At 43.1% G+C, this 20,870-nt stretch overlaps 1 protein-coding gene across 1 annotated transcript in view; it reads right to left on the bottom strand.

Moving 5' to 3' along the window:
- The window catches only part of TMEFF2 (transmembrane protein with EGF like and two follistatin like domains 2), a 236,887-nt gene that overhangs the window by 6,875 nt on the left and 209,142 nt on the right, over positions 1-20,870 (bottom strand). The gene's annotated exons all lie outside the window — the stretch shown is intronic.

Here is a 20,870-nt window from a genome sequence, read left to right as displayed (position 1 = left end):
TGTCATTAGGAAGTTTTGTTTTCTCATATTTTCCTAGAGATATTAAAATATTTTTCCGACTTATGTTAATCCAAATACTTTTGCTTCATATTTGCAATATCATCTCTAAGCAGTCTTTTGATTCCTTATATGTTCATCCTATATAATAAAGAGGGAATGTGCTAATTGATCCTCACACCATCGCAAAGATGGCAGCGCCCAGAGCCAATAAGGAGGGAATATGCTAATTGATTACCACGCCCTCAAAGATGGCGGCACCCACAGCCATAAGATGGCAGGGCCCAGTCCCCTCAGCCCCACCGGGGCGGCAGACACATGGCAAGGCCGGGCCCGTCCCCAGGTGGGCCCAGCCACTCTGCGCACCTGCCTCCAGAGTTCCCCAGTCCCCTCAGCCCCCCAGCCACCCAGGGCTGGCCCGAAGCACAGGCAAGCCTTGGATAGTGGCTGCCCAGCTGCCCAGGGCCGCCAGAGGCTCAGGTAACCAGGGCCGGCCGAGGCTTGTGCTGCTGACAGTGGCAGCAGCAGAGGTGTGATGGGGCATCACCTTCCCCTGATCACAGGGTCGCCTCCCACCCCTGAGGGCTCCTGGACTGTGAGAGGGGGCAGGCCGGGCTGAGGGACCCCCCCTCCAGTGCATGAATTTTCATGCACCATGCCTCTAGTTTTATAACATAAAGTTTTGCCTACTTTGAGTCTTTTCTATGATCTGAGACCTGACATACTTTAAAATTCTTGCCCAAATACAAAGGCAATGTAACTTTCTTTTTTTAAAAAAAATATATTTTATTGATTTTTTTTTACAGAGAGGAAGGGAGAGGGATAGTCAGAAACATCGATGAGAGGGAAACATTGATCAGCTGCCTCCTGCACACCCCCTACTGGGGATGTGACCGCAACCAAGGTACATGCCCCTGACCAGAATCGAACCTGGGACCCTTCAGTCCGTAGGCCAGTGCTCTATCCACTGAGCCAAACCGGCCAGGGCACACTGTAACTTTCTTAACGCCAATCTAAATTATCCTTCAACACCACCTAACTGGTCAGCGGTAATGGGAGATTGAGAATGAACTACTAAGCTTATGAAATAGATTATTATTTCCACACATAATTTTTTATTATAGTGTGTTCTTATCATTTTTACTGACACTCATAGATGATAAGTCTAATCATCAGGAGAAAAAACATACCTTCGTTATTAGTGAATCAGACAAATGTATTATTAATGTTTAAGTGAAGCTGTGAACTATCTATACACTTTACGATCTAGGTGTCCACTGCAAAACATTGAAGTTTGAAATAAATTGTTAAATAAGTTAAGTGCTTTCGTGTGTGGAAATATTCACATACTTTGTTATGAGGGGCAACATTTCAAATTACAGACCCACATTCATAAAGGATCTCCGATGAGGATGCTGGAGGGGCTGAGGTTATCCATTGTTCTGTGTCTGAGAGCCTTTACCTGTACAGGTGACCTTTTGTTGGCGCTGTCATATTCCTACTATGACATTTGCCATTAAACCGAAGGCAACACTTCCACGGAAAGACTAAGCATAGGCATAGGCCGAATTTTCTTTCTTTTTTATTTTTTTTGGTTTCTCCCATTCTTCCAAACTATATTGGAATTTTGCATCATGGTGTGTTGGCTAACCAATTGCAGCTGCAGTAAGCAAGCACCAAACTGAAATGGATTCGTGCTGAGTGAAATATCCACTCGGGGGCTCCGTGACCGAGGCAGAAGTAGGGCAACCGCGGTGTTTAGATGCACCTTGTGATCACGCACGAACCCCCAGAGTGGCCGACCTGGCTCATTCTGGGGGCTGCAAGCGAGAGTCAAACCAGGCACCTGCTGCTTAAAGACGATCTTGCTGGCCCCACTGCTGAGGTAATGAGCCAGCACTGATTTCCCCTCGTATTTCTGGATCTTTCCCCACAGCAAACTATTAAGCACTTCTATTTAGGGTTCGTTAGCAACCCTCCAGTGCCTCCACGCACCTGCACGCGGCGCATTTTCTGTACCTCCCTACCTTTCAGCTGGGGGCCGGGATTTCAGTCCCAGAGTCCTTTATTGGGGCAATTTGTCTTTCTGTCAGTTGTAAGAGAAGACCAAGAATTGTCTTAACTGAAAATCCGTTTTTAAGGCTATTTTATTTTTAACTCCATCCCTCACCCCATACTGTTTGTTTCTGGATTTGTACCATATTCACGATTATGAACTGAAGGCCAAGGGCAAAACAGAAGCTTGTTGGAGTGAGTCTGTTGTCTCGGTGTGGTAAAAGCTGCATCTTTTTACAAAGTTCATTACCCAGCCAGGGCGATCACCTGGGAGGGGAAGCGTATCCAGCATCAAATCTGCTAAATAGTTTACGCCATCCCTCACGAGCTTAGAGCGCTCTATTTGTGGGATTCTGTCAAACACGAAAGTCGGGAGATTGAAAATAAATGAGTAGAAGAAATGATCCCTGGGCAAGAAAATGAGGAAACATCAATATATGTCAACAAATTTATAGTCAATCCAACCAAGTATACCAGCTGATTGAAAACCTGAATATATAACCACTCCTGGTAATGCGATAGACATATTTTTAGAAATGTAATTTAACTATATTAAGAAAAATAGAGACACAGAAATTTAATATTCCAACTGAATATGTGTATGGACCATTGTATTTGTAATTCTGATGTTTATGCATAGGTATTCAAGCAATAATAAATCATTTAGAGCTTTAAAATCATATAAATGATACTCTGGAAGTCTGTATGGTATGTTCCCTCCAGTGGCTGATGATTTTGACATCAATTTCTCTATCCTCCCTATAAAAAGAGATTTAATGTAAGGGTTGTGCTCTTTTCTCTAAGAGAGAGTGATAATGGTAGAAACTCTTCTGTCTTTGTTGAAAATCTCTGACTAATTTTCTATTTAAATGTTTATAAATGGTTTGTTCTAAAAGATCCTGACTCTAGCCTGGGGCATGACTTAGTGGTTGAGTGTTGACCTATGAACCAGGAGGTCACTGTTTGATTCCCAGTCAGGGCATATGCCTGGGTTGTGGGCTCCATTCCCAATAGGGGGTGTGTAGGAGGCAATTGATCAATGATTTTCTCTCATCATTGATGTTTCTCTCTCTCTCTCTCTCTCTCTCTCTCTCTCTCCCTCTCCTTCCTCTCTGAAATCAATAAAAACATATTTAAAAAAAAGATATCCTGACCCTTTTAGGAAAACAATTTCTAGTATAATCTGAGTTGACTAGCCCATTGCTAGTCAATACTCCAGTCAAGAATTATAGAAGCTGCTGGGGTGGGGGCGGGGGGGGTGGGGAGGGGTCCTCTACAGCACAGCTATACCTATTGTTTCTGTCCCGGTGCTTACAGGGAAAGAGACAGGAGGGGCCATAGACAGCGGGCGCGACAATTACCCTCACTATGGGCTCACCTGCTCCCAAGTCAATTAAGGTGAGTGGGCAGAGCCTGGCACAGAATTTTAGAGACTAAACCAGGCGTCCTCAAACTACGGCCCGCGGGCCACACGCGGGTGTTTTTGCCGTTTTTTTTTTTACTTCAAAATAAGGTATGTGCAGTGTGCATAGGAATGTGTTCATAGTTTTTTTTAAGCTATAGTCCGGCCCTCCAACGGCCTGAGGGACAGTGAACTGGCCCCCTGTTTAAAAAGTTTGAGGACCCCTGGACTAAATCAATACAGTGAGGGCAGGTTGTGTGTGCATGTATGTGTATGTTTACTGTTACTCCTGACTTTTTCTCTCCAAAAAGCTTGGAATAAGATGCCATCAGAGAACCTACCATAGCAACACACTGCAGATCAAAGAAGAGCTATGACAGTATAAAATTGGACTAACTGCCCTAACCGGGTTGGCTCAGTGGATAGAGCATCAGCCTGCGGATGGAAGGGTCCTGGGTTCGATTCCGGTCAAGGGCATGTACCTTGGTTGCGGGCACATCCCCAGTGGGGGGTGTGCAGGAGGCAGCTGATCGATGTTTCTCTCTCATCGATGTTTCTAACTCTCTATCCCTCTCCCTTCCTCTCTGTAAAAAATCAATAAAATATATTAAAAAAATTGGACTATCCGTATGTCTGGACAAAGAACATTTACTTTTGGACAAGGGTTACAGCTCGGGAAAAGAAGCTCCTGAAAGTCAAGTCAACTCTACCTCCCAGCGTTCTCAGGGTGCCCTGGGGGGGGGGGGGGCTGGGGAGCCCCCCGAACCAGGAAACCCGGAGTCTTGGTTGCAGAGATGGATGCGCTAGACTCTCAGTGTCTGACGCTGTTAAACCATTTCTTTTGTCCTCATGCTCTGCTCTCTAAACAGCCTTAAAACAAGCTGACTTCTCTGTAGCCTACACATTGGCAATGGCTTTGGCAGCGCCACCTGAGGATCTTAGCAGTTTGACCGCAGTAGTATATTTTGTTTGAGTGAATTAATTGGTCCTGAACTTCTGTGCAGTCTTTTGGACACAAGTCAGCTTCTTCAGCCCACTCAGTTCTGGGGTTTTGTGAAATCTGACTTCTGCACCTACAGGCTAGAGGGCTGGACCCTACCCAGGGTGCACTGCGGCCTGGGTGGCCTTTGCAGGACAGGTCAGATGATATTCCTCGGGAGAGACCCACGCTTTGCGTTATTCCAGCCTTTCTTGCGAATATATACACATCTCGTGGGCCGCTGCTTCTCCAGTGGGGGTCTGATTCTGTGCAAGAATTTCAGAGCAAGTTGGAAAGATCCTAAATGAGAGGTAACATTGAGGATTCAGTGAGTGTTTTAGGGAAGCAGATTGCTACTGCACATTTTTAAGCAAGCAGAGGGGTTCAATAGGGGAAGCGTTAAGTAGTGAAGAAGTGGGTTTCTGCTGGAGTTGGAAAGGAGCTGCGCTGATATTGGTCAGGGATATTACAGAGTGCTACTGTGCGGTAGATTAGATTATTTCAGACCTCTAGGTTCTTTGAATTCTAAGAGTAATATTTGAGTATTGCTAATACTTATTTGTGGCAAGTTACTAATATAGTTTACTAATATTTATTGTAAAATATTATTTTTTATATTCTTGGAAAAAGAAATGGAGAAATAGGGCTCCTATTTAGACACAGTAAATAAAAGAAATCACTTTGCTATAATTATGGGAACATTTTACTTTTACAAAGGGTGTAAAATGTCTTACATATTGACTCTACCTATAATTCAGACATTCTTGCATAGAGTGATCTTCATTAATTGTTGTCTTCCTTGTGGAGAACAACATGTTTATGGATCTAAATTTGATTTTAGCATCATGCAAATTACCTTGACAAGGCCATGGGTATGAGTACAGTGTGGCTTATTATCTTTTCAGCTATCTTTTCCTGTGGGCACACACAATGTACCACATTTCCCCAGTAAACTAGTTATTTTCAATTTGAATATACTTACATAATACTTCTATTTTCATATTTAATAACAATACAAGGAAACGAAACTATGTGTATACTTGTACACCTCTTGTGAGTACTCCATTTTACTTCTCCCCTACTTACTGCCATATCTCCAAAGCAACTTGAAAATATTTTATTTAACCAACTAGGAAAAGGAAAACTATCTTTCTTTCTATTATGTTTATATTGTGCCTGGGGCAGGAACAAATTTCGAATTTAGAAGTGAAAATCGTGATTGTCCCTGTTGTTGATTAGAGTTGGTTTCAAAGAAGATATATAATTCTTATGATTTCCTCTCCTTATCTTATCAGGCATGAACATACGCGGTGGCGGTAAAACCTCATATCTAGCTTGAATTGCAATCGAAGTTTTTTCAAGGCCAGAAAAGCGTTCCTATTGAGCGGGCTCTGAATGAGATGCTATATGAGTTCTTGCACGTTAACAAATTCCATAATAGCTTCGCCGGCTGTCACAATTTCTTCAAGGCACAGATGAGTAGATGAGAAGAGTCTCCTTTCTAAGGACAAAGACTCAAATGAGAATGCGAGGAAAGTGACAGCCTCGCATGGGGGACATGGAGGCATTTAAGGACACAATCGATTCTGAAGTTTGGTGAAGAGCAGAGACCATCCAAGTGTCCTAGTTTACTGAATCTCTTAAATATTTAGAAAAATAACTTCAAAACAGAGACCAAGTCCTTCAAATTCAACATTTCTTCTGCAAGTGGAACATGAGCCTTTTTTCCCCTTCCAGAACAGTACTTTAATTCAAACTATTTGAGCCCTAGACGGTTTTGCCCAATGGATAGTCAGACTGTGCACTGAAGGGTCCCTGGTTCGATTCTGGTCAAGGGCACGTGCCTCAGTTGGGGCTCCTGCAGGAGGCAACTAATTGATGTGTTTCTCTCACATCGATGTTTCTCTCTCTCTCTCTCCATCTCTCTTCTACTCTCCCTAAAAATCAATGGAAAAATATCCTCGGGTAAGGATTAACAAACAACAAACAAACAAACAAAAACCTATTTGACCCTCAACTTTGCCAAGTAGGCAGGGGTGTGGAGTTGGAAGCGGGATGGAAGGATTCAGAGAGAAGTTCTTTCCTATGCCATCATCGATCAGGCAGTGATAGAAAACGTGAAATGTGATTATTCATATAACTACCTGAATATATAAATATTATAATTGGACACAAATGAAAATAAAATGGAAGAAAACGAATTTTCATGTTACTACATTCTCAAGCAAGGGCTTAATGACATTATTCAAGAACAGCTGGAATAAAAAAAAAAAAAAAAGGACCAGCCTCTGAAATAGACATAGTCATGTGGGGGCTGGAGTGATTGAAATGCAACACTAGCGGGTGATTATTTGCTTGGGCTTTTATTATCTCCGTTTCCACTGGTGAGATATTGACATAGAAAGAAGCTGAGAAATCTGTGGAATCTTGGGAGTGATACATGTAACATTTTAACTGACGACGTCTACATACAATTATTATGATTCAAGAATTTGGCATAACAAGCCTCATACAGAATTAGTTAGAATTCTAGACTCGGGGGGGGGGGGTATTCTTTTTGTTTGTTTGTTTGTTTACTTCTAAGAGCTAAAGAAGCAGGCCTGTGTTGTCTGCTCCAGCCTCTGACTCAGCAGCGCCCCCGGCTCCAGCTGGCAGAGCCTGGAAAGAGGGGGGGCGCGGGCCGCAGACACTGTGCTCGGCCTCTCCTGGTCCTTTCCAGCGTCCCCATCCCGTCAAGAGCCCATTACTCTCAGCAAGTGGGTGACTCCTATAGGTTTAGAGGGTTTAGCTCGAAGACTTTGTAAAACGATAGTGTTTTCTGGAACTTCAGATGTCTCCGACAACACTTGGTAAACATCAGGCCTCGCGAAGAGGAAGGGCTCTCTGGGTCATTAGCCGCCGCCGTCCAGGGCCAGTGCTGCCGAAGCTTCTCGGAGCAATCTGCTCCAGCCCTCCCTCCTGCGCTCCCTCCTGCGCTCTGGCTGCGGCCACCCGGCTCCCCTGCAAGCTGCTCTCAGCAGACGGAGTTTACTGTCAGCCTCACAGAAAGGAGAAACGATGGAAGCTCTGTATGCCGAGCATATTCAAGGAGAGTCCCCTCTCCTGCTTTCTTTTCTCTGGAACCAAATGTATGCATTTCTGGCCAAATGTGTGTGCTGAGTGGCTGATCGGGGCGCCTGTCTGAGCGAGCTCCTTTGGTGCCAATGCTGAAAACGACAGCCCAAGCGAGAGGGTTCAGGTCCCGCCCCCTTTGCCTCTGGGCTCGGTGGGTCCAGCGATTGTCCTCTGCACAGGAGGCAGAGGCGGAGGCAGGAAGGAACAGCCAGTGGAGGTGCACCTTCTCGAGGAGGCAGTGTTGTCCTCTGTCCCCTGAGGTCACTGCCCAGCACAGCGTCCGGGGACCCACACTGCACCAGGCACAGCCAGTTCTGAATTCCTAGATTCTGATTTGGCCATTCACTCTGTGTCTACAGTATTGGCCAGAAGGGAGAAATGTTGGTGAAACTCTTTTAGGACAACAGGAGAGCAGCTTTTATTAAAAACAAAGCAAATAAAACACAACACTCGCAAATGAATTTCAACACAGAAACGAAGATGAGGAATGAATAAAACTTTTCCTTGTTGTCTGCTTCTGAATATAACCATGCATTTCTTCTCATGCTGAAAATAACAGGTGATAAACACCCGAACTCTACATACAGATACACTTACGATATTGCAATGACTAAAGCTAGCGATCACCTTGGTTTCCTACGAGAGCCCTCCACAAAGGACGGAAGAGCTTTCAGAGTTTTTAAACTAAGGAACAAAGTGACAGCTTCTACTCTTCACACCCTTTCAAGAGCAGTCTCAACTTGCTTGAGAAAAGACCCTAGGAGCAGTGTACAGTCGCTATGGCAACGGCTTTACAACTGGACTTCTCTTCCGGACAAAATAAAGAGAAGTACATAAGCTCCATAACATTTGTGGTAAAAGCACTTCCAGGAGCCAGAAGTGCTACATAACATTTAAGTGGCATATTTAAGTTCATGCAATGCGAAATGCCTGGGCAAATTTCTAGATACAGAAACGTAGATTTTGCATGTTACAGAGTAGAAGACACTCTTGATGCTTTGATACAGTCACAGAAGTGTGTGCATACACGTGTGTGAGTTTTGTATAAACATAATTCTATGCTGATCTCTTACGAATGGCAGATTTAAGGAGGAACGGAAGTGGCTTAGGATCCTAAATTCTTCCTTTAAGGGCAAGGCTGCTGGCTGTGGTGCAGACTCACCTTCAGCGCTTGTCAAAACTAGATTCCCAGGGTTTGGTCCTGATCCACCAAATCAGAGTCACCAACTGAGGAAGGGCCTGAAGTCAACATTTTAAAAGTACCCCAGGTGATGCTGCTCATTTGGGTCACACTACTCCTGAGCCCACCCAGTCAGGTCTCCTCACCTCTGTCTCTGGCTGTCTAATGCGAGGTTTTCCTGCTCCGTGGATCCCGCTTCCTCCCCTGGTACCTGCCCTGGAGCTGGCCCATCTCCCACATCCCAGGTCTATCTCAGCTCCTTCTCTGTAAATCCGGGTCTCAGCCCCGTTTCCTGTCCGGCGTGTTTGTGAGCCATGGTGTGCCCAGTGCCGCCCTTCCCAGCCCACCCTGGCTGTGAGGACAAGTCCTCAGGGGTCCTCAGCCATCAAGCCTTCCTCGAGCTTGGTTGTCAGCCTAACAATTCACTTTATTTTAGAACGTCTTTGCCTCTTCTGAGAACACAACACTTAAGAACAGGCGTGTGTCTGTCACAAACGCTAACATCCCCGAGACTTCCTAATGTTGTCAAATCTCAGGTATCTGGAGACCACCTTTTGCAAATCTCCAGCCTCCTGTAATGGCTCTGTTAGAAAACTGACAGGAACTCGCTGTGTGAAAGCAAATGAAGCATTCTCTTGGGTAGAGGAACAAAGAACACAGCTGAGAAAAGATGCAGATTGAACCAATGCATGTGACTGGTTCAATTTCCACGTGGGAGTGAAGGAGTGTGGGTCCACTTGTGATATCCTTACAAGTTCAACTCTTCTGTGGGAAAGATAAAGTCATAAGAGAAATGATGGGGGCAGGAAAGAAGACCCAGACAGGGAAATAAATGGAAGCAAAAACCGCCATTGCAGTGGTGCACCAACTGGGAGAGAAGATGTTACAACGAAGAGCAGGCGTTGACAGCCCAAGAGAAAGGGCAGCAGGCAGGGATGAGTCTTCAGTGTCAGGGGGCAGGACAAACAGCCACCTGTGCTTCTAGACTGCAGGTTCTACGGACAATGGCCATCCCTCCAGACCAGAGTTTCCCAAGGGGAGGCATGGCTACTTCTGGGGCAAGCTGCATGGACAAAGGGGTGCTATAGTCAAGTAAGTTTGGCAAAGACCAAGTTATATGGGTTTCTTTACTGCTGGTTTTCTGACTTCTTAAAAGGCCAACCTGCATTGTGAAATGCCTAGAAAGAACACCCATCATGTTCTGTCCCTAAACCCACTTGTCCAGGGAAACTCCCTGTTCTTTTTAGGAACATTTTGTGGGGCTTTTCTACCAGATCCCCTCTGGGAAACACTGCATTAGACCATCTCCAGAGTTTTCACACACCACACACATAGCAAATGATCCTATTTGGTTTTAGATAAAAGAACAAGACAACCAGCCTGGAGGCTCTAGCTGCCCAAACCATCTGAAGGCCGAGGTGGACCAATGAGCTTACACACTTGTTATGTATTCAGGACACACCAGACAGCTTAGGGCCGAGACTGTGTGTTGTCCACTGCGACCTCTATAGGGTATAGAACAGGAACAAACACAAAGTGGGTGTGTAATAGGCAGCATGAAGGAATATTCTAGACCAGTGGTCGGCAAACTCATTAGTCAACAGAGCCAAATATCAACAGTACAACGACTGAAATTTCTTTTGAGAGCCACATTTCTTAAACTTAAACTTCTTCTAACACCACTTCTTCAAAATAGACTCGCCCAGGCCGTGGTATTTTGTGGAAGAGCCACACTCAAGGGGCCAAAGAGCCACATGTGGCTTGCGAGCCGCAGTTTGCCGACCACTGTTCTAGACATAGGCACTGTATTTTGCAGTCACCCATTCCTTGGTATGGTGACTTTCAAAAAATTAATGCCTGTTAGTCGTTTGCATCAGAGTCAACTGAACTTCAGTGATGTACCCAGAAAGGCACAGACAATCCTCACCTTAAGTGGCAAAGTGAGGTACAATATGGCAGAGAACTCCAGTCTACTCAACAGAATGTATGTATTCAGTATGACAGGACTAGATGTGCAAGTAAAAGTCATATTTGCACTTCAGTCTTATTCAGTGAAAGAGAAAGGATGGAGGGCGAAAACGTGTGGCTAATCATAAAGACCAGAGAGATACCTACAAATGAACCGACAGTGCAAGTGTAGGCCCCTGATGGGCTGTGGGTTTGCACATTTCTCCCGTATGATGTCATGGCCCACAGAGGCAGTTAGAGAAAGTACAGTGTCGGTTTGGATTCACTTAAAAGTTGGAGTACTGCCATAGGATGGTACCTGACCGCATGAATGTAAATGACTTCTGTCAAAGGGGTTAGAAGGAATATGATCTCTTCAAATATTCAATCATAAGACAAAATAGTTAAAAAAACACAAATCTAGTTAATTGGCTATGAGTACTTCAGAAGGTTGGGTTGACATTTCAAATTAGCATTCTAGATAAAATTAGTGAAACGTCAGAGAGTCGACTTTAAGACAGAACTTTGTAGTTTTTACTAAGAAATCATTTCTGAATGCAGCATAGCTCCTGAACAGTTCAATGGTGTGAAAATATTATACTGTTTTGATGATAATTTTCAATTATATCTTGGCACATGTCTGTGAATCAAGTATCTTTGTGTTTAAGCAGAATGAGACTATTATTGACGGTGGTGTTACTTTAAATAAAACTTTTAATGATGTAATAATTCATCATAGAATCCATATGGTCTCTCCATTTAACCTGTTATTACAGAGACATGATAATACCAATAAACATCTTTTTCATACCAAGTATTATACTATTTTTAACTGTCCATAAAACCTTATGTCTAAGTGATTATTTGATAAAATAATAACCAAATATTTTATTGGTTATGGTACTGGGTATGAATAGTGTTCCTCCAAAACTCATGTCTACCTGAAATCTCAGAATGTAGTTTTATTTAAAAATAAGTAATTAGCTCAGATGATGCCATACTTGATTAGAGTGGGCCCTAAATCCACTGACTGGTGTTCTCATAAGAAGGTCATATGAAGACACACACGGAGAAGGTCAAGATGGAAGCAGAGATTGGAACTAAGCTGCTATGAGTCAAGGAATACAGGAGCCACCAGGAGCTGCAGGATGCAAGGTAGGATTTCTCTTTAAGCTTCTGGAGGGGGCATGGCCCTGCCTACAGCTGAATTTCAGATGTTTTTAGCCCCCAAACTGTAAGATAATAAATTTCTGTTAAGTTGCCCAGTTAGTGGTAATTTGTCATAGCAACCCCAGCCAACTAATACAGTTACTATTTAGCAATTAAACTCTTACTTTGATGAAATACACTTTGTAGTAGTCCATATGAAATCAATAGAAATGAGCTGAAAGGTTGGTTTAAGCTAGGATGTGAGCCGGACAGCCTTGGTTTATGTTTACTTTCCCAGTATAATTATGAATAGTGCTTCCTTTCACTTTAAAGTTACTTTGGGTGAAAAATTATATTATCACCTCGCGTTAGCTTATGCTGAAGTATCTGTGGGTCACGCATTTGCAAGACAAATAGTATGTGTGGCAGGTGCGGATGTGTCGACAAATGCTAATAGTCACAGTAAGGAATTTTTGAGAAGATAGAAAAACCATATAGAAGGTTCTACATTCGTTTTTTTATATATGAATCCATCTTATTAAAAAAGGCAGTTATCTTACATTGGTCATTTTGTCATACAACAAATAATGCTGCATTTTTTCTTTATTAGAAAGAAGCAAATGACCAAGAAGAAAAATGACATCAATGACCTTTCAACACAAAATTCCAAGTAGCATCTGGGGTGTGATCTCCCACGTTATCTCTACCTGCATTTTCAGAATGCCTGAAGCTGATGTTCTTGTGGAATTCTGACTCATTAAGAAAATACTAGGGGGTATTTAGCCTTTTGGTTTAAGAAGGATGGAAGTTTAGCCCGTCCAGTGTAGCTCAGTAGTTAAACATCAACCCTAGAGCCAAGAGGTCACTGGTTCGATTCCGGTCAGGGAACGTGCCCGGGTTTCTGGGTCCATCCCCAGTAGGGGGCGTGCAGGAGGCAGTTGATAGATGATGTTTCTCTCTTATTGATGTTTCTTTCTCTTTATTCCACTCCCTTCCTCTCTCTCTAAAAATTAATAAAACATATTTTTAAAATAGCTTTTTTAAAAAAGGATGGAAGTTTAGAGTACTCCATTAAGAAAATTTGAACATTTAATGTCCTTGTATTTGAAGTATTACCCTTCAGTTAAGAGCAAATCTTTTTAATGTAGGGCAACTCATTCCCCCCAGGTATTCTAAATAGCTCTACAGTCAGTCTTTTTTTTCTCCCCAGTTTTGAACAATTGATTTGCTTCTGGCATTTCCTTAATTTCTAGTCAGTGATAACTCCAAGTGCAAAAAGCTGCTCTAGAAACATTATGGATGAGGTGTGTCTTAACACTTTCTTTCCACTTGAACAGCACTTAGGGCTTGACATCAGTTATTAACTAAATGGTACTTTGTGGTGTCATGGTGTTAGTTTACCTTTTAACAGGTCAAACACACTCCCAGTGTATAATTTACACTTTTTAAGTACATAGTTAGCCACTCAAGAAATCAATAGGGGTTATAAAACATGTACAAATTTGAATTTGGAGAGAGTCAAACACCTATTTTATCTATTAGAAATAAAACAGCTGACATTTAGAATTGGGACTTAGAGAAAACCATTTATTCTGAATAAACAGAAAAAGCAAAAATGGCTAAGTCCAGAGATGCGAGTGGAGTATGACACAGATAATTCAAACAAAGCTCATCACTTTCCCTGTGGTGAATGCTGTCATTACCAACCCACAACTTTCACCTTTTGGTGTGTAACTATGCGGACGTTTGGATCCAGAGAAGAAACATATTTTCTTTTATGAGGCTTCAAAATTTACTGGACCTCGGCCCAACCTCTACCTAATTAATTCGTCAATTTATTCATTCACTTAAAAAATAATAACTCATCTCCTCTTATGTGCCAAATATTAGAGATATAGGGTATAGAGTGGTAAATCAAAGTTTCTCTCCTGAGGTCATCTGTATGAGAGAGGGAGACAGGCAAAGGATAAAAACAAACAGAAAACCTAACATCTACATTAGTAATGTGACAGGGGAAAAGGGGAATTCCGATATGGGAGAGTAGGGTGGGACACCGATTTTAGAGACAGAGGCAGGGGGCTGGGGAGGGGAGGGTGAGAAAGAGCTGGCGAGGCGAAGAGGGCCAAGGAGCCCCGGCTGTGTGGACGGCACACGTGGAAACAGACTCTACGCAGGAAAGAGAGGTCCCAGGAGCCATCCCTGTGGCTGGAGCCAAGGGCGCCAGGGGCAGCAGAGAGAGGGACAAAATGAATTGGAGAAGGACGTCCAATGGAGCAAAACCCTTCCTTTGTGGAACGTACTAGCCAGGCTGAGGGGTATCAGTTTAAGTTCAAGTGCAACGGGAGACCATTTGGGTCGTCTCCCCAGCAGACCCGCCTGGCATGGAAAACGGATGACATCACTATGGTAGGACGCGTGAAAGACAACATCTGAGTCTTGGGTTTGGGTAACAGCAATGGAGGCAGAAACAGATACGTCTGGAGGCGGGCTGAGCATGCCTTGGTTATGTGTCACACACGGGAGGAGCAAACCAAGGATGCCTAGGGTTTTGGCTTGACCATCTGGGCAGTGCCCTTTTGCATAATGGGGAAGACTAGGAGAAAACAATTAAGGTCCAATGTATAAACATGACAGAGATCCCTTCTTAGGATTTTTCATAGCCTAACAAAACTTCCATGCTTATGTTTGGGCATGTATATGATGGACCGATGCTAACTGGAAAGAATTCATCGTTTGGTAGGAAAATTATTAGGGGGTAAAGTGTCTATTAAGAAGATTAAGCAAGTTTATGATTACCAAATTGAAACCTTCAGCTACATGATGTCTAAATGAGGACGAAAGGCATTTATAATGGTCTGCATAATTTTAGAGGAAAGATAAGAAACACGAAATGAAAGGGAAAAATTAAACTATGAAGAAACATCAGTGAGGAATGCTTTTAAGCAAAGCATTTCCTTTCCTTTTGAAAAAAATTATCACAAGAAAATAAGAGTTATTATAGATAAGAAGTTTGTGCTTTCGCTCTTTTCAATTTCCATTACATAACAGAGGTTCTATTTCGGCCAAAATATGATTAAATCATATTCTTATTTTACTTTATTTTATGTTTACCTTCCCAAATTTTTTGTAGCTACTATTTTATTTGAGACTACAAAACTCCTAAACATTAGGTAAGTTTAGGTTGTGTGCGTGTGTGTGTGTGTGTGTGTGTGTGTATGGTGTTCCTTGATCTATTAAGAGGTGAAGACCAGACATATTCAATTATTACCTGTTGTCACACAGTGGCTTACAGGCAGAAAGCTGGCTCTGGAAGCCGTGTGTCCTCATTTAAAAAAACCACACCTTTGACTTTAAAAAGTTCAGGTTATAGAAAAGTTACAGAGTACAGAGAACTCTCATACACCTGCACCTACTTTTCCTGTGTATCCTTTTTAATCTGGTGTTTTCTTCACAATTTTTCAATGGTAAAGAATTGTCTTAGCGTTGTACATATAGTGATAGGAGGGAATGAAAGAGGCAGCCATCTGGATAATTCCAGGCCAGAAAACAATTTTGTCTGAAAGATATAGATAATTGAGACAGAAATGCCTTTTTGCCGGGAGAGAGCCCCGTGATTTCCTCTTTCTCCTCTGTGTGCAGGTACAGTCATGACCTGAGGTGTTTCACTTACTAATAGGAAACGGCGTATCACTCAATGCGAAGACTGCGAGGTTTTGGAGGGGGCTAAATTGCTTCGTTGTCTATTTTTTTTTTTTTCTTAAAAATAAAGCGTATTGGATATTTTTCATTATAAAAGCAATTCACACTGACTTAAGAACAGTAGAAAATACACGAAGTAAGAGAAGGATAGAAAGTCTTCATCATTTACAACCTAAAGAAAACCATGTTCAACATTTGATGTGGTTCCTCCCAGTCTTTTTGCTATGTGTCTTGTTTGGGTTTGTTTACTTAGACTGGACCAGGCACAGGGGATTTTTTAAAAGTTTCGGATCAGCATGTCTGAAAGGCAACCTCACGTAGCAGGACTGTTAAATCGGTTAGCATTGTGCCTGTAAGTAAGCCACTCAGTCATTCTGGAAAGTACTGGAGAGCCACCGGAAGGCCGCATTTCATGTTAGTTGGCCAGGGGTTGGTGGCGCAGGGACAAGAATCTAAGATATAGTCCATGGGAGAGAAAATGGCACAAACTCTCAAAAACTAATATGGTATTATATACAAAGAGCCTCAAAAGCAGACCAAGATTCGTAAGGCAATGGCAACATACTATATAAAAATGAAAAATGAGAATTTAATCAAATGTTCAGCAATACTATAATATAGTTAAGTGAATTGCAGTGCAACTAAGTGATAAACTATTATTTAACTAGAAAAAGATTATGAAGAATTTTGATGACACACAAAAAAATGAGTAGGCTACAAAAATATATAATGTGTGAAAAAAAGAAAAAATCTGGAAGGGGATTCACCAAAATATTGAGTTTAATGACAATGATTATCTCTGGGAGAAGTCATTTCCTATAATAAATACGTTTTATTTTTATCAGAAAAATTAAAAAATAAAGGTCAGCGTGTGAGTCTTCCTTTTTTGGGGGGGTTGTGGGAGGTCCTAAAAAAGGAATGCTCAGGTCTTTAAAGTTAAGATATGAGTCTTACTTGATCAGTTTAGGTTGGGTACATTTAGAATGTTTTATCACTTATTAACACCTTCTTCTAGTGGAAATGTAAATCTCACTCCCCCAGCTTATTAAAACGCTAACCATCGTCACCATCATCGTCATGTCCTCATACTGTGGTCCCCAACCTGACTGAGTGCATTTCCATTCTCTGGGAGCTGCACAATCTTCTCCCTCACGGCTGGCAGTGCCAGGGATGGACTGATGGCTCTTGAAGGTCAACATTTCTTTCAGGTTTCTATTGTCTTATGGCCCTGGGTCCTGGAAGCACCCCCTCGCAGGTCCTGGCTGTGGCCAGAGGTGACGGAACGGTCCGTGCAAAGCCCCGCAGGCTTGGACTCCTATCAGGTCGGGATCTTTGAGACTCGGGACAATGAATCTCCCACACGAATTAAAGAGGTTGAGTTTACCCAGAGAAGATAAAGCATGCCCCGCAGAGGAACAGCTTTGCAGAGTCTCCAGACCCATCTGTCTTCCTGCTAAACCAAGAGGACCCACAGCCCTTTATCATCGTCTCCGCCTGGCCATTCCAAAGAAACGAGGAGCAAAATGTGAGCTTTAGAATCACTTCTAGGATCACTTCTAGAATCACTTCTCTCTTATTCTCTCAGTGTTCTCTGAAGGAGATAGAACATAAGGCATGTTTGCTGTCATTCTCATAATCGATATGTTGTAGGAGTCAAATAGTTTTCATAACCAACAGTGACTTTTTTGCTAACCCTGGAAATAACTCCATTTCTCCTATGGACAAGGAGTTGTGTTAAACTGAGTTCAGAATCCTCCATCTACCAGCTGTGGGATTTAAAGTCAGTCACATGTATCTCTCTGTGGGCCAGTTTCCTCATCTGAAAAGTGGGGGTGGTAAGAGTATTTGCATCACAGGGTTAGAGTGAGACAGAAATAAGAATGAATCTTCTGATCAATAGCTAGCAAATAATTGGCACTTAATGTGATAGTTACTGTTAGTTATTGTCATCTCTTGTCATCACAGTCATGTTTGTAAATGTTAAATCTAAAGGAACCAAAGAAGAAGGAAGCAATAGGCTCAGCTGGTGGGTGTGGCTCCGCTGGTGGGGCGTCACCCCATGCGGGGAAAGGTAGGCGCCAAGAGGCAGCCAATTGATGTCTTGCTCTCACATGGATTTTTCTCTCTCTCCCTTCCTCTCTCTATAAAAAGCAATTAAAAATCTTTAAAAAAAAGGAATGAAGCAATCCACCTGGAAAGAAATGTGGTCTGTGTTCTCTGTTTTCCTGGGAGTGTGGTCTGTGGAGAAGCGCCGGGCTCACTCTCACCAGCCATTGTTCACCAGAGGAAAACACACAGCCGCTGGCAGGACAGGGCCCAGCTCCAGGCCTAGCGTGGCCATCGCGGACTGTTAATGGCCTCTTGGCAAGTCACTGCACTCCCCAAGGCTTCCGTTTCCTCGTTGAAAAAGAAGGAACTTAGAAAAACAAACAGGCAAATACAATGCTACGTGATGAGTGGGTAGAGATGGGGGCCAGAGAGCACACAGAATTCACCCCTAACTGCAGGGCGAGGCTGGGAAGCGGAGGCTTCCGTTTCCTCACTTTTAAACGGTGGAAATAATGGATGTACCTGTTAACACTTGTGGGGCAATAAGACCTCTGGCTTGGGAGCCTGACTGTCTGGGTTCAATTCTGCACACATTACCCCCCCCCCCGCCCCCATGCCCCAACTCTGTGACCACAGCCAAGTTATTAACCTTTATACACGTCTGTAAAACATTGATAACAATGTCTGGCACCCAGTAAGCACTCAATAAATTAAGCCTGTTCTAAACGAATATGTGTAATGAGTCAACTAGATTTTAAATGCAAGGAAACATTTATGTAGCAGCACAGTGCCTGCTACTTAGTAAAGGCTCAAATAAACGGGAGTCAAAATCTTCCAAATCTTAGCTACTGTAAATCGCTCTGCTATAAGCACAGCGGTGCATATATCCTTTCTGATGAGTGTTTCGAGTTTCTCAGAGCCCACCAGCAGACGCGTGGATAAAAAAGCTGTGGTAAGTCCATTTACACAGTGGAATACTACGTGGCAATAAAAAAAAACAAAGAACTCTTACCATTGGCAACAGCATGGAGGGACCTGGAGAGTATCATGCTAAGCGAAATAAGCCAGTCAGAGAAAGACAAGTATCACATGATCTCACTCATATGCGGAATCTAATGAACAAAATAAACTGATGAACAAAAATAGACCCAGAGACATGGAAGCATGAACAGACTATTGAACCTCAGAGGGAAGGCAGGGGAGGGTGGGTGGGAAGAGATCAACCAAAGGACTTGTATGCATATTCGCATAACCTGTGGACACAGACAGTGGGGAGGGGAGGGCCTGGGGCTGGAGGAGGTTAATGGGGAGGGGAGGAAGGAGGAACTATGTAATACTTTCAACAATAAAGATTAAAAAACAAATAAATAAAATAAAGAATTAAAAAAAAAGTCTTTGTCATTCCCGGATGGAGGCCATCTACGCTGAAACATGAAGAATGAACCACCATTAGACAAATGAAAGATGAATAAGAGAGTTCCACGTTGGAAAGTACATACAGAAGCTGAGATGAGAGGCAGAGCGTGGCCTGCAGGGGACTGCCAGCCTCTGGGACACAGTGCGGGGAGGAGAGGGGGGTAGAGGGCAGTAGGAGCGTGGTGCACACCATCAAGGCATTGCACCCTCCTGCAGTAACGCTCTCTCTACCTGGCACTCCTGGGAGGCGGCCTCGCCAGCAGGGACCCTGACGCCTCCTTAGCCAGCCTTTGAGTTTGTGTCCTCACTGGCACTTTAAGGGAGAGACTCGGTTATAGTCAGCGGCAGATTCCTGCAGGAGCCCTGGGAGCTGAAGGGGCCCTGGGAGCTGAAGGAGCCCTCGACTGAGATGAAGCAGAGGGATTGTAGGGTCAGGAAAGGGGCACTTCATTCTGAAAATCTACAAAAGGGACAAACACCACGGTGTCTCCATCTCTAACCAAAAGCTCTCTCTTCTGTGAAGGCTTATAGCAGAAATGGAACCCTCTCTCTGCACAGCAAACGTATCCCAGGGTTAGGTCATTTCTCAAACCCAAGGCACTATTTGAGGTGTAATTGGAGACATGTATTAATAACAGCAAATCTCATAACTTGAAATGTATTCTTATCTCTTAGATGCAAGAGTTGCTGACTCCGTAGGGTCTATTCCAATGGAAACATGGGGGTTACAATAAGAGAACCCCCATGTTTCTTTTTTACAAATAACGTTCTGTTTGATGGATGATGAGGTTCTGTAATGCAGTGGAGAAACAACCACGTGGGATATGTATTCACTGTGGCAGAATTGCATAATTGCTCCGCTTTCCTTTATCATTAATAGAAGACTGTGAATAACAACATCCTAATACCCAGCAGATGTTCAGAAAAACATAAATATCTCCACATGTCAGCACATTTTAGCAAAAAGTCAACAAAAATTTTCCACTTATTTTTCCTTTTTTTTTTTTTTTTTAGTGTTCTGAACGTGTGTGTTTTTAATATGATATTTTTAATCCTCATTAGGGATTTGCTTTGGTTCCTGTAACATCTGCCACCGGAGACTCACTGTATACTTTCAAATGTAGCCAGCCTGCATCTGGGTACCTTTTCTGATATTATGCTTTATATCAGGAGGCAGGCTGGTGTAGGGAAAAGAGATCAACCAGCTTTGTGGTAAAAAGGTATCTGTTTACAAATATCCTTAGCTTCTTAATAGTAGGTAACCTGGGGGAAATGGATTCAACTTTCTGAGCCCAAATTTATTTCCCTTTACAACAGTGACAATTCTCTCATTGAGGGTCACTTAGAAGAGAAACACTAATAAACTGCTAAGCATTCAGCCATCTATAATAATGAAAGTGTAATATGCTTATTAGACCAGACGTCCTTCTGGAAGACCTTCTGGACAAAGCTGGGCTGTGAGGGAAGCCCAGGTCCCGGGTGCCAGAGGGAAGCCGGTGCCGGCAGCTGGGGGAAGGAAGGCCTACTCTTGCACGAATTTCATGCATCGGGCCTCTAGTTATTCAATAAAAGGCAGCATTGACAGCCCGGCGAGTGACTTAGTTGGTTGAGCATTGTTCATGCACCAAAAAGGTTGTGGATTCGATTCCTGGTCTGGGCACATACCTAGTAGTGGATTGGAACCTCAGTCACGGTGTGTGTGTGGGAAAACTGATCAGAGGCAACTAATCGATGGTTTTCTCTCACATCAATGTCATCAATGTTTCTCTGTCTCATTTTCTCTCTCTCTCAAATCCTTGGGTGAGGATTAAAAACTTTTTTTTTTTTTTAAAGGCAGCAATTACATTACCCATCTGAATACCATTCTGATTTCTTGGTTTCCT

The sequence above is a fragment of the Eptesicus fuscus genome, chromosome 11, assembly GCF_027574615.1.
Source record: "Eptesicus fuscus isolate TK198812 chromosome 11, DD_ASM_mEF_20220401, whole genome shotgun sequence".
NCBI classification, from domain to species: domain Eukaryota; kingdom Metazoa; phylum Chordata; class Mammalia; order Chiroptera; family Vespertilionidae; genus Eptesicus; species Eptesicus fuscus.
The sequence above is the reverse complement of the archived record's forward strand: the minus strand, read 5'-3'. Positions and strand labels throughout refer to the sequence as shown.